At 38.0% G+C, this 18,135-nt stretch overlaps 1 long non-coding RNA gene across 3 annotated transcripts in view; it reads right to left on the bottom strand.

Moving 5' to 3' along the window:
- Positions 1-3,571: 3,571 nt before the first annotated feature.
- LOC116413737 (uncharacterized) overlaps positions 3,572-18,135 on the bottom strand; it is a 47,975-nt gene continuing 33,411 nt past the window's right edge. For 2 of the 3 annotated variants that reach the window (XR_008253605.1, XR_008253606.1), the window contains one exon: positions 6,454-7,019. This is a non-coding gene — a long non-coding RNA (uncharacterized LOC116413737). Of the gene's footprint in view, positions 5,874-6,453; positions 7,020-18,135 lie in introns of those variants that run through there. The other variant, XR_008253607.1, reaches the window with a different exon arrangement.

Genomic DNA, 18,135 nt, shown 5'->3' with positions numbered 1-18,135 from the left:
ATCCCTAATATATTTACAGTATCGTTAGTATCTAATCTATTTATTTTTCTTAATAACTAATTGTTATTTAATAACACCTCTTTGGGTGAAGGCCTCCTCCATCTTTCTCCACGACTCTCTATTTCTGCCTATCATAAACCAGTCTTTTCCTATAGAAATATCTATCTATATATTTTATATTAACCAGAGGGAGACTTTGTACAAAAGTCGATGGCTTGGGTACCTCTGTCCCATTCGTGTTTCAACCGTAAAGCAGTTGTGTTTGCATGGCTGTGTTTCGGTTTGAAGGGTGGGATATGGCGTGAATTTACTGGGTACAGAGGAATAACACCTGAGTCCTCAGGAATGGCAACGCATGGGGGGTATCATGGGCGAAACAGTATACTCTGTTATGTCCACGGTACTGCTCATGTTTATAGGCGACGGTTACCACTTTCCATTAGGTGGGCCGTCAGCTTGTTTGCCATTCTAAGTTGTATAAAAAAAAAAAATATTAATATACTTTCTGACCCGTCGAACTTCGTTCCGCCTAACAGTCGTTTCTTTAATTTTTTATTTTTTATTAAAATACCTACTTAATTTCATTTTATTTTCACTCATTCCAAATTAAGTTATATTTTTATTGACAATAGCGGTGGCATGCGCGTGCGCTGCGCGCGGTACTGAACAGTACTTGGATATTGCAATATTACTTTATGTTTTCTAAAATATGAGATTTTTTTCTAAAATATACGTAGCCTTATTACATCAGCTACCTGCCAATAAAAGTCCTGTCAAAATCGGTCTAGCCATTTCAGAGATAAGCCGGAACAAACAGACATACAGACAAAAATTGTAAAAAATGTTATTTTGGTGTATGTACCGTATATATTCATATACATGTAGTAAAAAACTATTTTTTCAATATTACAAACAGACACTCCAATTTTATTTATATGTATAGATGTACTGCTAACATTGGAATTATTGTACCATATTTAAAATACTTTTGACCACTTTCTACCATCGTACGGCTCGCCATCGACAGGGAGTTCACCCTCATACCTTACAGCCTAAATGGCCGCGTACAACGCGGTTTCACAGATGCTTTCTCCCACGAACACTCAGGTTATGGAATGAGCTCCCTGCCGAGGTTTTCCCAAGAGAATACAGCATAGAGTTCTATAAAAGGAGGGGTAAAGAGGTTTCTTCAGGGTTGGCAACGCGCGCGTAATACCTCTGGTATTGCAGGCGTTCATAGGCTACGATAACCACTTACCATCAGGTGGGCCGTATGCTTGATTGCCACCTTACTGTACACCACAATAGGGTTGCAAGATGGTAATCGAATATAATAATTGTGGTACGATAAAATTTTCATGTATAGTTCTCGAAATAATGTATATGGTAAAACAACGTTTGCAGAGTCAGCTAGTATATATATAAAAATATCGTTTTAATTTTTTTTTACTATTTTTCCCCATTAATAAACATAGTAAAGGGTACACTAATATCTTTTTAATTCGATTTAAAAAATCAGGCTTTTAAAGTGTAAAATACTTGTTTTTGTATTGTTCCATTTTTGTTTTATCACTGATTTTGTCGTAATTTTGTTAAGAGAGGCACTGGCTGAGAACCAGCGCTGTGCAGCTGTTCACATTGCGCTGGGACACTCGCAGCATCAGCTGAGACAGATCCTTTTGCCTGATATATATAACATAATATATGTGTATAACACTTCTTATATATGTATTTTCTATTGTGATTGTATTTTTTGGCAGTAAATGTAAGTGGTATATTCATTTATTTTAACATTTATTATATAAGTAGGTAGGTATTGTATGTATTTACAGTGTATGTATTTATGTAATATTTTATTATATATTTCAATATTTTATTTATACTGTATATTTGTTTATGTATTAATAGTTGTAGCACTTCATTTGCCCGCTAACGACATGCTTTCTTACTGTACTGGGTTGACTGGAAGAGATCTCTGTCAGAGATAAGTCCACCCTTGCTCACAATATTTATAAATACATTATTTTGTATGTAACTTACAAATGCAATAAAGAATATATATATATATATATATATATATATATATATATATATATATATATATATATATATATAGATAATCTTTATTTAAAGAGAGTTGTTTACAAGCTCTTTTAATTGTCATATTTTTTTATACAACTTAGAATGGCAAACAAGCTGACGGCCCACCTGATGGAAAGTGGTAACCGTCGCCTATGGACATGAGCAGTACCATGGACATAACAGAGTATACTGTTTCGCCTTTGATACCTCCCATGAGGTTCATGGCCATCATGATGAATTCATCAGGAATAAACCGTGATAGTTTCCAGAAGGAACAGCGAGGAGGTCGACCTGTTTGGGTATATTGCTAGCAATTGGATTCTCAGTCTCCGTTACTAACAATCCCTTTGCCCCAAAATGCTTAAAGTACTATATTGCTAATAGCTTATGTAGTTCCAAGTTTATTTCAATGAATTGTTCGTTTATATATGTAATTTTAGTATGTATGTATATCAATAATTACTAGTACCGCATTCGAGTATTCTGACACTTGCCTACGGTTGCCTGGGAGAGAATGCTTTTAGCATTAAGTCCGCCATGTACACATATTTGTACTAATGAATAAATAAATAAATTGTTTAATAAATACTTACAACTTGTTAAGTAACGATTGAAATACCACGTTTGATCTATTTTTGCTCAGTTTGCATCTTTGGTGTAGGCATTGGAAACGGAAACGGTTTGAAGTGCCTGGTATTTTTTTTCTTATGGCTGATAACGGAGAAAGTGTACAGACGTCATTTGTACGGACACCTCTGTCCCATTCGTGTTTCTACCGTGTGCGTTATGGCTACGTTTCGGTTTGTAGGGTGGTGAATAAATAAATAAAAAAAAAATATGACAGTGAAATTACAGCGTACAGAGGAATACACCTTAGTCCGGGGTGAGGGGGGGGGGGGGGGGAAGGGATTGTTAGTAATGCGGACTACCAGTTCCATTGCTAGCAATATACCCTGTCAGGTCGACGCTCCACGTGATTCCACCTAGAAACCATAGTCCTGTATGCCAGGTGTATTCATCACGATGGACTAACTGACCTGCCTTTTTATTCTCACCTATCATCCCTAACTGGTGTCCCGCCAGCGTATACCGATAGCGCAGGCGGGGTTACCATTCCATTTTCAACCATTTAAAAACCTCGATGTCTCATTCAATCCGCAGCAAGTTCTTTGTATTAGTAATTAGTAATTAAAGGAGGGTTACTATTTTTTTTAATAAGTGAAGATGGAACGGTAACCCCGTCTGCGCTATCGGTATACGCTGGCGGGGCACCAGTGAAGGGTGACTGGTGAGGATGAAGGCAGGTCAGTTGGCCCATAGTGACCAATTGAACAAGAATTAACCACTATGGTTTCCAGGCAGAACCGCGTGGAGGTCGACCTGGTAGGGTGTATTGCTAGCAATGGGGCTGTTAAATCCCATTACTAACAATCCCTTTCCCCCCGGAGGGTCACTATTTGTTTTATAGTGATATTTAATAAAACTACAATTGTACTATAATTTTGTTTTAAACGTATATTAATTTTACAATATTTTTGTAAATGTATTTCATACAGGAAAAGGTAAAAATTGCATTTTTCAATTAATAATACATAAATAGCACGTAGTTACATACATACATATCTGTCACGCCTGTCTCCCATTACGGTAGACAGAAACAATGCAACGCCAAATGCTACGATTCAAACAAACCTCTCTGTCAGCACGCAGATGTTAATTCTAAATATAAATTAATTTATTATTTAGTTCAATAAATATTTATTTATTCATAATACATAATAATACTTAAAACTATGCACTTTTTTTGTATATTATTTATTTATTTATTTATACTTTTTAACACACATTAAAATATGTCTATTACTACTTGTTAGCTAGCTAGCCAGTTTGCTAGATACGCATAGAGGAGTCACATTTTTTTACAATACAAGGGGCAAACGAGCGTGCGGCGCACTTGATGGTAAGTGACCACCGTCGGCCATGGTCACCCGCAACACCAGCGGCATTGCAGGTGTGCTGCCGGCCTTTTAAAAAGGAATATGCTCTTTTCTTGAAGGTCATGTTGTCGTATCGGTTCGGTAATACTGCTGCTGGAAGTTGATTCCAAAGAATGGTTGAGCGTGGAAGAAAGTGCCTTGAAAAACGCGCGATGGAATACTACCACTCGTCCATTCTTACATGCATTACATACGTTCTTTAAATAATTCATTACATACATACTATGTATAGTTATTTACCATATATATGTATTGTATGTAATTTATTTATGTATAATTTTTCTAAGTATCTTATTCTATATGTTTGTATGTTTATTCATTTTAAATTGTTGTTATCTCTCAAAATAATTATTTAATTTACATTTTTTTAAATCTACGCACCGCCATTTGCTCTCTCTGTCTGGCGTGGTGATTGACTGGTAGAGAATGCCATCAGGCATTAAGTCCGCCCTGTAGACATTTTCCAATGCGTGCAAAAATATAAATATATAAATAAATTCTCTTATTTGGAAATATTTATTTATTTATTTATAGGATTAACAACATAAGATACAGCGAAGCATTTCAATACAATATATTATATTATATTTATATTTCTTTATTAATAAATGTAACAGTTCTCGTAACACAAATGACAAGTCAATATTTACATTGTAATTTTTAAGTTAACAAAATAATAACAAGATTTGAATTATAAAATAAAAATAACATTGTAAATTAGTTATTCTACGTGTCAATATGCAAAAGAGGAAGAGGAAGACCGAGGATTAACTACATGGGACAGATAAAGGAAACACTAGGTGTCATATCGTATAGGGAGATAAAGGATATGGCCTGCGATAGAGCTGGCTGGAGGAAGATGCATGGATTAGTTGCACCGACAAGAGGAGACTCTTAAATGAAAAGAAGACATGTTGATATAATGGTAACTACATGGCAAGGGGGGAAGGGATTGTTAGTAATGGGATCTAGAAGTTCCATTGCTAGCAATATCCACGCGGTTCCCTCTGGAAACCATGGTGGTTAATTCTCACGGAATTCTTCACGATGGGCTAACTGACCTGCTTTCACCCTCACCTATCATCCATCCCTCACTGGTGCCCCGTCAGCGTATACCGATATCGCAGGCGGAGTTACACTCTTAAAACCGAAACGCAGCCATGCAAACAACTGCTTCACGGTTGAAACACGAATGGGACAGAGGTACCCAAGCAATCGACTTTTGTACAAAGTCTCCCTCTGGTGAGTTGAACTGAAAATTCAACTTTGGAATATTGTTCAATTAGTGTCTACATATTAATAAAGGAATAAAGGTTATTAACAAAATGAACAAATGGTGAAAGTTATGATTGCATTATCTTAATAGTTGGTGATCATCATGTCAGCCACTGAACTGTCCACTGCTGATGACTCTCTTCCATAGACTGTCATAAGGAACAGCCCTGGAGCCAACAGCATCCACCGACTTTGGGTCCATGTAGAATTTGCAATGGATATGCCCTTATCAGTTCTCCGTCCAGTAGTGTAATAACACTGGGCAAGAAGAATGACAAGGGCACAGCGCATTACGTTCATTTTCGCCAGCTCCCATCTTGAAATATTGATAGCGCCATCTGTTGTCCGGTAGTGGGTAACTTCTAGTTTGCAGTTTATGCAGCAGATGGCGTTGGTACGACAATGCGCAACGTGAATTTTGATACACGGCATCCCAGATGTGAGCAAAATGGAATTTGTCACAATATGGAATGCAGAATATGATAGTGCCGAGCTCTTCTTTGTGCATACAGACGATCGCTGTGGGAGTTAGACGGTAGAGTAGTTTCTATTACAATACAGGGACCCGATCTAGAATTTTCGCCGCACCGGGCAATACCAATATTTATGTGATGCGATCCCAGTTCTTTGCCGCCATGGGCAAAACTAAATACTGCTACTCCGGGTAAAAATAAACCTTATCACCCACGGGCAATTTATATTTATTAAACCCGGGAAAACTAATTTGCCGATCACAATTTTTGCCGCTCTTAGACAATTAATTGCCCGGCTTGGCGCCCTCCTAGATCGAGTGATGGTTAAATAATTCTATAAAATACAATTTAATAACTAGGAGCACAATATTTCCCCCATATATGTACGTATATATAAATATAACACAATACCTACGACATAAAAGGTTTCTTTGTTAAATTTTTTTCGAATTTAGTATATAAAACAAAAACTTGCAAGACATGTAACATATCGTCACAGTCGTAGAATACTGACGGATCTATATAATGTAATCTTTGTCAGATCCGTCAGTATTCTACGGCTATGACGATATATGCACTGTTAAACGTAAAATAAACATTTATTTATTATTATACCTTTGTAATAATCCACCAGCCAAGTACGGCAACTATTGCCCCCCCCCCCCCCCCAAGGGGGAGGATTATGTCCAGCAATGGACAGTTAATAGGCTGATATGATGAGGATTATGTATGATTAGTTAACAGAGATGTTTAAAAATTTCTAATTTAGGTTCAGCGTATATAGATTTTAAATTATCGAAAGATTAGTAAGAGATATATTTAAAAATTGTTTTTCAAAATACCATACCATATTAGTCGTTAATTATTCATTGCTAAACATATCCCTCCCTCTATACGAGGGGGGGGGGGGGGGGGTTGCTAGTAGTTGCCACGCTTAGCAAGCGGGTTGGCAACTGCAGTTAGGCGTAGATGTTTTAAGAGGGACGCCGCTGCCCATCCTCTTCGGCTCTTACGACACCCACGTGAAACGAAGCGGTGGCTTATTCTACGCCGGGACCACGCGACAAACAATGTTTTAAACAGTCATATTAACCATTCGTATCCTCCATCTACATCCGATTTATTCCGTCGCACTAGACATTGTTCTAGTCGATTCTTCGTCTTCAGATTTTATTTATTCCCCGCCAAGTGCCTGCAACAATGGGAGAGCAAAATTAATTATAGGTACATAATGGGAAAGCGAAAATTAAAAATGCCGTTCGCCATTGTTTAGTCTAAACGGTCCTAATTAAATTTAGGCTAAAGTGGCGCGTTTTGTTATTTCAATGTTTGGTTGCCTCCTTTTTATGGGGAAACAGCGACTGGCTGCGGTTCTGCGAGTTCATTACGGCTAAATCTTTGCTGTTTGTGAGAAAAAAAATTTTGTTATAAACTTTACGGAGCGTTTACAAAATTTCGACTTTATACTATACATTCCGTTATGACAGCTCTTGAAAAGATAACAAAGTTTTGTTTGTAATCATTATGAGAGGGGGGAAGGGGATTGTTAGTAATGGGGACTGAGAATCCCATTGCTAGCAATACACCCGACCAGGTCGATCTCCTCGCGGTTCCCCCTGGAAACTATCATGGTTAATTCCTGATGAATTCATCATGATGGGCTAACTGGCCTGTTTTCATTCTCATCTATCACTCCTCACTGGTGCTCCGCCAGCGTATCCCGTTAGCGCAGGCGGGGTTACCATACCATTTTCACCCATCAAAAAAAATCATTACGGGAACACTCTCTGCGTGTATAAGTAATTAGTAACAAATAGAAGCATTCAATTGAATATTAGATTTATTATTTATATAAATATTATGTTAAATAAATAAATAAATAAATTAGACATCAGCGGGCTGTCTTTTGGTCGGCTTTAATATACGTTTTTTACACATTAAATTTACATTTTAAATTCAGGATCTGCAATTTTTCATCGCGTTTAAGTTACGATAGTGTATTTAAAAAAATGTGTCAAAGGCGTAATAGTTTAATTATTACGTTATTATTTTAACTTTTAACTATATACTTTTTTATTAAGTTAGAATGATACAAATTGTGTTTTGCTCTTTTGAGGGCAAAACAATAAACTGAGTTGTGACCATTTTGTGTTACTGTGGCACGCGCATGAAGGAAGAAAACTGTTACTTGTTTTAGATATTTTGCTTTTTTTTTTTGTTAATGCATTCTTTTATCTCTTTTTACTGTATATTGCTGTTTTTATTTGTGTGCTGTAAGTAATGCAAATAAATTATCGATCTAAATATTTTTTTCACTCCAAGTTAATCGAAGAAACATTTTTCCATTTAATTTAAATGATTTTTAATTTAAATTTGGTATTTTACTCCTGTGTTGTTGGGGGGAAAGGGATTGTCAGTTACAGGGTCTAACTGACCCATTGCTAATTCTAGTTTAATTCGTCAGGATTGGTTAACTGACCTACTTTCATCTTCATCTGTCACCCCTCACTGGTGCCCCGCCAGTGTATACCGATAGCGCAGACGGTGTTACCATACCATTATCACCCATTAAAAAAAAAACTGACCCATTGCTAGCAATACTCCCTATCAGACCAACCTCCACGTGGTTCCCCCTGGAAACCATTATGATTAATTCTAGTGGAATTCGTCATGATGGGCCAACTGGTCTGCTTTCATCCTCACCTATCATCTTTCACTGGTGCCCCGCTAGTGTATACCGATAGCACAGGCGAGGTTACCATTCCATTATCAGCCATTAAAAAAAACTGCTCCTGTGTTGTTTATATAATAAAACGGTAACTAAACAATATTTATACATGGGAGAAATTTAAGAAAAATCTATACGAGGGAGATCTTAATAAGGTAATAAAGAGCAAAACAAATTTTTATATAAATTGTTTCTCTGTATATGCTAGTTCAAGTATCACGCAAACATTACTGCGTCAAATTGTATACCACTTTTACAGCTGTATTCCTGGAAGGTCTATCTTAAAATCCGGTGTATATTTCATCTCGATACGTCTAGAAGAAGTCTGTCATTGGTCTTCCACCTTCTGATATCCACGTGTACGAAGTAAATGTGAACAGGCTAGCAGTAAATAAGAGCTTTGTACAAAATATTATTTCTTCATCACCATATCAGCCTTTAACTGTCTTGTCTGAGTTTTGCCAGAAGCTGCCACCCTTGGCAGGCGAATTGGCAACCGCAGTTACGCTTTGGAGATGTTTTTAGAGGGACGCTGCTGCCCATCTCACGCCGTCCCTTAGTCGCCTTACGACACCCACGGGAAAGGAAGGGGTGGTTTCACACGACAAAAAAAAAAAAACAAATTAATTCGCAACAAAGTATTTTATTCTTTTCTCATTTTGCAGAACAACATGGCTTTGTTGTAGAGAAAATGTTTGTTCCAAATTACATCATATTTGGATCTAATGCCATTTTGTTGATAAGCACATACAACACGTGGGCCGGGTCATGAACTGCGCTGATTATTTTAATGATTTATTTCAATGATCCTCTAACGACCACGATGATACAGCTCGTGCAGACAACTGACGTCAGCCGGGTGACCGCTATGTTGTTTATATTAAATCAACGCTGTTACGATGATGTGGAGTGGCCTAAAAATGATTCCTTACTCAGAGTCAGTAATACGCCTTATAATATTTTTTTTTTATTTTTATACAATACTAATATTTGCTCGTTACTTCGTACGTGTGGACATCAGAAATAGAATATCAATTAAAATAGAACACTTTTAAATGGCGTATCATGGAGAAGCATGCATGAGATTTAATGGCCGGCAGCACACTTGCAATGCCGCTGGTGTTGTGGGTGATCATGGGCGGCGGTAGTCACTTACCATCAGGTGAGCCGCATGCTCGATTGCCCCCTGCGTTGTAAAAAAAAATCCAGACCTGCAAGGTTACGACGACAAAAATGCGAGATGGTAACCGTAATAAAAATATTGTTATTTTCGCCGCAAAAATCGGCGTTAATATAAAAAAATACATAAGCTTTTACAGCAAAAATACAAATGGCTTAAGCCAAAAATACAAATGACTATTACGTCAAAAAATACAAATGGCTGTTACAACAAAATACAAATAGCTCTTACAGGGGGGAAAGGGATTGTTAGCAATAGGGTTTGACAGCCTCATTGCTAGCAATATACCTTATTAGGTCGACCTCCACGTGGTTCCCCTGGAAACCATCGTGAACAATTCTTGTTGAATTCGTCACGATGGGCTAACTGACCTGCTTTATCCTCACCTATCATCCTTCACCGGTGCCCCGCCGGTGTATACCGATAGCGTGGGTGGGGTTACCATTCCATTATCATCCCATTTAAAAAAAAATAGCTCTTACAACAAAATATAAATGTTTTGAACACACAATCGGGATTTAACGCGATGTAAAAGCTTAAAATATGTGTAAATAACGCGAAAGTTTAAAATTAACTAAAATACAAATGACTTACATCGAAAATACAAATTGCTATTATAACAAAACACAAATAGCTATTATAACAAAATATAAATTACTTTTACCAAAAATACAAAAATGGTTTTTATAGCGAACAAACAAATGGCTGTACCCTAAGAATACAGATGGCTCAACAATACACAAATGGCGTTTTTTTTTTATGGATGATACTGGTATGGTAACCCTGCATGCGCTAACGGTATACGCTGGTGGAGCACCAGTGAGGGATGATAAGTGAGGGTGAAAAGGCAGGTCAGTTAGTCCATCGTAATGAATACACCTTCCATTCAGCACAATGATTTCCTGGGAAGACCACGTTGAAGTCGACCTGACAGGGTATATTGCTAGCAATGGTACTGGTAGCCTGCATTACTAACAATCCCATCCCCACCCCACGAATGGGGTTACACCAAAAATACAAACAGCACGGAAAAAAAAATGGCGGACACGTTAAAGCGACTCGACGTCAAAATCGTATTGCAAAACCCCCGTTAAAATTATCGTCGTGTCCAACAGAGCTGTCGGCGACAGAGGCGCGCCATTTGTCCGCGCGCAGCGAGCCGAACTCGGCCGATTTCTCAAGCTTCGCCCGACTGCGTCGTCGATTAAACGTAGCCACTTACGTTTTGTAGACCACAAAATCTATGTATTAACATCTACATAATTAGGGGAGGGAGACTTTGTACAAAAGTCGATTGCTTGGCTACCTCTGTCCCATTCGTGTTTCAACCGTGAAGCAGTTGTGTTTGCATGACTGTGTTTCGGTTTGAAGGGTGGGATATGGCGTGAATTTACTGGGTACAGAGGAATAACACCTGAGTCCTCAGGAATGGCAACGCATGGGGGGGTATCATGGGTGAAACAGTATACTCTGCTATGTCCACGGTACTGCTCATGTGTATAGGCGACGGTTACCACTTTCCATCAGGTGGGCCGTCAGCTTGTTTGTCATTCTAAGTTGCATAAAAAAAAAATTATGTTAACAGTCACTGCTACGATCGAGACACAAAAAAAGCATAAAAAAATGGGGGAAAACTAGAGAGTGAGAGGAAGGAGGCCGGCTTCGTTCTCATCCCTACTCCGTGATGTAACTTATCGTTTGATTGTTGATCAGTTATCGACCGGTGAGGGTTGAAGATTAAATTGGGGAAAAAGAAATTAGAATTATAAAAGCAAATTATAATTATAAACTATACATGAAAATGTATCGTACTACAATTATTATATTCGATTGTCATCTTGCAACCCTATTGCGGAATATAAAAATCGCGATTAAAAAACAGGGGGTTGATAGTAAAAGGGTGAAAATTTTAGATTGTATGTATTTTAGAGGGGTATGAAAATAGATGTTGGCCGACTCTCCGACTTACTCGATATATGACTCGGCAAACGTTGTTTTACCATATACGTTATTTCGAGAACTATGCATGAAAATTTATCCTACTACAATTATTATATTCGATTGCCATCTTGCAACCCTGATTTGAAATATAAAAATCGCGATTAGAAAACAGTGGTTGATAGTAAAAGGGTGAAAACTTGAATTTGTATGTATTTTTCAATGCTAAGTCATAATAAAATAAAAATAAAAAAATGTCAAAAAATTAAAAAAAAATTGGGGTATGAAAAATAGATGTTAGCCGATTCTCAGACCTACCCGATATGCACACAAAATTTAATAAAAATCGGTAAAGCCGTTTCGGAGGAGTTCGGTAACAGACACCGCGACACGAGAACTTTATATATTAGAGATATTAATGTAAAGCAAATTGCAAAATACTAACATTCAGCCTACCCACGTGAAGCCGGGATCAAGTTATTATCCGTATGTTTATACTTAAAAAAACTAACAAACTGCTCCTTGTACCACAATTGGACCTTAACGCATTTTGGACTAAGCGCCCTCCACATTAAATACAAGAAAAAAAATCAATTTAAACAATAACAATCGGCCGGTCGTTACGGCCCCGTGTTAACGCTCGATTTGAGTGGTCGCGGGTTAGCCCATAAATCTGCCGGGGGTCCATTTGACACACGCGGCGGTTTACGGTTAGACGTGTTTCTCTCATCGATACATAGTTTTCTTTTTTTGATGGGTGAAAATGGTATGGTAGCCCCGCCTGCGCTGACGGGATATGCTGGCGGAGCACCAGTGAAGAGTGATAGATGAGAATGAAAACAGGCCAATTAACCCATCATGATGAATTCATCAGGAATTAACCATGATAGTTTCCAGGGGGAACCGCGAGGAGGTCGACCTGGTTGGGTATATTGCTAGCAATCGGATTGTCAGTCTCCATTACTAACAATCCCTTCCCCCCCCCCCCATCGATAGATAGTTACTGTGTTGTTTTAGAAATCAAGTACAAGAATCTTTTTAATATAATAAAAGTGTAACCTAGAGGTTGTCTGTACATGGGAGATGTTTAAGAAAAAATCATTATCAGCATCATCCTGTCAGACCTTAATGGTCTACTGGTGAACATAGGCCTCCCCCTTGGGGGGTTATGCCACGCTTGACAGGCGAATGGGCAACCGCAGTTAAGACTTTGGCGATGTTTTAAAAGGAATGCCCATTTGTCCACTACCAAAGGGAGACTGTACAAAAGTCGATTGCTTGGACACCTCTGTCCTATTCGTGTTTCAACCGTGAAGCAGTTGTGTTTGCATGGCTGCGTTTCGGTTTGAAGGGTGGGATATGGCGTGAATTTACAGGGTACAAAGGAATAACATCTGAGTCCTCAGGAATGGCAACGCATGGGTATTATATATATGGGGTATCATGGGCGAAACAGTATACTCTGTTATGTCCACGGTACTGCTCATGTGTATAGGCGACGGTTACCACTTTCCATCAGGTGGGCCGTCAGCTTGTTTGCCATTCTAAGTTGTATAAAAAAAAATTTTCCTTAGTAGCTTCTTACGACACCCACGAGAAAAGAGGTAGCCTATTTCATACCAGGACCTGTGCAGTTAAAATAATAAATACTAGTAACCGAGACATAATACAAGTATCAGTTAAGTAATTAAATTAATTAAAAAAAAAAACTGATTTAGAAGTTCAATACACTAACTGCTGTTGCGGTCGTTCGACGTTATTAACGGCCACTTATGACCCGTTACTGTCGCATTTAACTGCCTTTATATTATTAATTGACGGTGTAATGTGGACGGTGTAATGTGGACGGTTGGTGGCACATTTTTTACGGGATATATCCCAAGAAACAAGTAGATTTTGCCCCGCCAACTAAAAATATGACAGTTTTATTTTTATTATATTATCCCATCGACAGGGAGTTCATCCTCGTCTCCTACAGCCTCAATGGTCGCGTACTGCGCGGTTTCAGAGATGTTTCCTCCCACGAACACTCAGGCTGTGGAATGAGCTCGTCGAGGTTTTCCCAATAGACTACAGCATGGGGTTCTTCAAAGGGGAAAGGGATTGTTAGTAATGGAGACTGAGAATCCGATTGCTAGCAATATACCCAACCAGGTCGACCTCCTCGCGGTTACCCCTGGAAACTATCATGGTTAATTCCTGTTGAATTCTTCATGATAGGCTAACTGGCCTGTTTTCATTCTCATCTATCGCCCTTCACTGGTGCTCCGCCAGCGTATCTCGTTAGCGCAGGCGGGGTTACCATACCATTTTCCCACATAAAAAAAAAAATTACATAGTGATCGGTTAAGCCGTTAAGGCGCTATAAGGTAAAAACAAACACTCAATTTCACATGTATACTCCAACCCATATAGTACATTAGCAATACACCCTGTCAGGTCGACCTCCTCGCGGTTCTGGAAACTGTCTATTCCAAATGTATTCATCACGATAGGCTAACTGACCTGCCTTTTCATCCTTACCTATCACCTCTCACTGGTGCCCCGCCAGCGTATACCGTTAACGCTGGCGAGGTTACCATTCCATCATTCATTTAAAAAAAAATGTATAGTAAATGTATACCAAATTACATAATAATTAATTAAGCTGTTAAGACGCTAATAGGTAACAAACAAACAAACCCACTTTCACATTTATAATATTAATAAGCACAGTTACAAATGAAGTTAAGTATCCACGTTCAATTCCGGGCACGAAACATTGACAAGGGTAAGTCGTCTATCAGTTTTCAGTTCGTTTTACTGAACAGCGTTCGAACTTGGACTCGGTAAATATAAAAGCAGTTCGTGTTCAGAGTAATAGCTTGTCACTAATATTATAATACGTATTTATTTGTAAATTAATTTATTTATAAATTAAATTATTTGTAAATGAAATTATTTGTAAATTAATGTATTTACAAATTAAATTATTTGTAAATTAATTTATTTGTAAATTAACTTATTTGTTAATAAATTTATTTGTAAATGAATTTATTTGTAAATTAACTTATTTGTTAATGAATTTATTTGTAAATAAATTTATTGGTGAATGAATTTATTTGTAAATAAATTTATTCGTAAATAAATCTATTTACAATCTAATTTTATTTGTAATTTTTTACTTCATTTATTTGTAATTACTTCGATTTGACGGGATTCGAACTTGCATCTATGACTATCTGTTATTTTTGTTCCTCTTGCATTAAATATTTAAAATAAAATTTGGGAGAAAGCGGTTTCTTCAGAATAACGCGCGCGTAATACCCCTGGTATTGCAGGCGTTCATAGGCTACGGTAACCGCTTACTATCATGTCAAGTGGGCTGTATATTTGTTTGCTACCTCAGTGATAAAAAAAAATCTACACTAAACAAATTAGCTTTTAATAATAATAATAATAATTCTTTATTTACAGATTACTAAGATCCATTTTTGTTAGTAACAATTGACTTAAACTATGTTAGTAGAGAAAAAAAAATACAAAATTCATTTTATGGCCCCTATAATAATTTTGACCCACAATGAGAGGATCGGGCTATCGTATTTATTACATAATGCCCTCAGAATGCCGTTACTGCTGCCACGCAATCGATATAAAAGAGTTAAAGTTTTAACACAAATTGTGCACTTATTTCTTAGAAAAATACCTTTCCCTTTAAACTTCTCCTGCTGGTTACTCTGTTTGAGTCATAGATAGCTGTTCGCTCTTCTATTACAGTTAATTGTTTTATATAGTAATATTTTATGTATTTATTTATATATTTATTTAATGTACTAAGTGTATGTTTATATTATATGAATATATCAAGTATTGCTTTATATATTTCCTCTATTCAATAATGCGCCGCCTACTTATTTCTCTGTTCGCCCAATGGTTGACTGGTAGAGAACACCGTCCGGTGTTAAGTCCGCCATATGTACATAGAACTTTACTGTGCACTAAAGTTTAAATAAATATTTAAAATACACAAAAATTCTATTAATATTATTGATATATCATCAATAACTATTTGAGAGTTAATGAACAGAGCAAACTTTTGAACATTAACTGAGATTTATGACCGATACAAGAGCGAGGGGGGGTCGCAAATTAGGAATAACATTAGTGACCCCCTGTAATGTCCAACAATTACTGTACCGCTAACGATAATGTTTTCGTGAATCGATCATCTCCCATTTTACGACTGACGTACCAAATATTATTACACCCATTCGCTTTAATATTCGAGTCAATCAATTTTTTGTTGATTTTTATGTATATTTTTGAATACATTAAAGAGTTTGTTTTAACGATGATAATGGAATGGTTGAAGACGCATTCGATATCGGTTGGGTCTGGGTATTATGGAAACCGATCCGATATCTATATATTGGGTTTCTCTGTAAACTGATGGTGGAAAAAAGGTCATTACCTATTTCGATATCGCCCATATCGGACGGATATCTATTTTCGAATATGTTAAAAGTGTGTTATTTAATATTCTTTTATGGGTAACAGACTTTTATGGGGGGGAAAGAGATTGTTAGCAATGAAGTCTCATTGCTAGCAATATACTCCCCTCTCAGGGTGGATATCGATCTACGCGGTTCCACCTGGAAACCATCATGGTTAATTCTTGTCGAATTCATCACGGTGGGCCAACTGACCTGCATTTATTGTCACCTATCATCTTCCATTGGTGTCTCGCCGGTGTATACCGATAGCGCGGACGGGGTTACCGTTCCCTTTTTACCCAATAAAAAAAAATTACCGTGTTATTATTAGTAATGTGGACTACCAGTCCAATTGCTAGCAATGTACCCGCGCTATCGGTATACACCGGCGAGGCACCAGCGAAGGATGATAGGTGAGGACGAAGCAGGTCAGTTAGCCCATCGTGACGAATTCAGCAAGAATTATAATCAATATGGTTTCCAGGGGGAACCGCGTGGAGGCCGACCTGTTAGGATATATTGCTTGCAATGAGATTGGACCTCATCTACCACAATCTACCCCCCCCCCCACGGTCGTTTAGGTAAATAGGCGGTGTTGTTCAGACGTTAGCAGCGGGCAATAAACAAGGCATGTCTAGCGCATGCAGTGCTCGGGACGGGCATGAATTAGCGGCGTACGGCTGTCTGAGCATGTTTGTACTGCCGTTTATTATCTGATGATTATATCTATTGTATATCTCTACTCTTGCTATATCTTGTCCTATTGGATAGATAAATATATATATAATTCTTTTTTATACAACTTAGAATGGTCATTTGGAGAGGATGGATGAAAGAAGAATTACGAAAGAGATTTATCGAGCAAGAATGAATGGAGATGTCGGTAGGGGCCGCCCTAGACGGACGTATGTCGACCAAACAGGCGACGTGCTGAAGAAGGGCCAAATTAAAAGTACCCGTAACCGGCGAGCGTGTATGAAAAGATTGATGAATGTGGAAGAAGCGAAAGAGGTCTGTTCGAATCGAAGCATTTGGCGTTCCATTGTTTCTGCCTACCCTAATGGGAGACAGGCGTGACTGATATGTATGTATGTATGTATGTTAGAATGGCAAACAAGCTAACGGCCCACCTGATGGAAAGTGGTAACCGTCACCTATAGACATGAGCGGTACTATGGACATAACAGAGTATACTGTTTCAGCCATGATACTCCCATGCGTCGCCATTCCTGAGGACGAAGGTTTTATACCTTTGTACACTGTTAATTCACTGCCATGTCTCACCACTCTCATTCTCACCTATCACCCTTCACTGGTGCCCCGCCAGCGTATCCCGTTAGCGCAGGCGGGGTTACCATACCATTTTCATCCAACAACAAAAAATACTGTTGGACATCAGCGAACTGTCTTATGGTCGAGTTCTCAAATTTTGAAGTATAAAATACATTATACTAAAGTCTAAAGTCGGATCAATAGCTCCTTTATTTATATTTTAATTAAATTCCATTGAAATTGCAATTACGTATCACTCAAGTCCACCAGTCGGTTCAAACTGCCACAAACTACACGTAAAGTTGTTTAATCCAATCTTTATAAGGTAATCTGGCGCGTTATCCGTCCGAGGCACGGCTAAACCCAACCTAGTTATGAGCTAACTCGGTCAAACACAAAATCTAATAAGCTAACAAAAAGTTACCAAATATCTGCCCATCGTTCATTACTGGGGGGAAACAAAAGCAGTTACACGGCACCTGAATATTTTACAAGCCATGCCGCGGCGCGCGTGTAGCAATTTGATGATATATCCCAGTGTGGGGAGTCTGTTATGATACCTCTGAATTATAAAGTATGCATGGAGTTTGTATTGACGTCTCGTCAATTGTGAATTGCGCCATCTATTGGGCGCGAGCGGCGGTTTTCGTTTTGCCACTGGGCGGTAGATGGCGTCAGTCTCATATAAAATGAACGGTTCAATTTCTGTTCGTTG

This window comes from Galleria mellonella, unplaced genomic scaffold (genome assembly GCF_026898425.1).
Source record: "Galleria mellonella isolate WM207_F2 unplaced genomic scaffold, CSIRO_AGI_GalMel_v1 utg746, whole genome shotgun sequence".
Classification (NCBI taxonomy): Eukaryota; Metazoa; Arthropoda; class Insecta; order Lepidoptera; family Pyralidae; genus Galleria; species Galleria mellonella.
The sequence above is the reverse complement of the archived record's forward strand: the minus strand, read 5'-3'. Positions and strand labels throughout refer to the sequence as shown.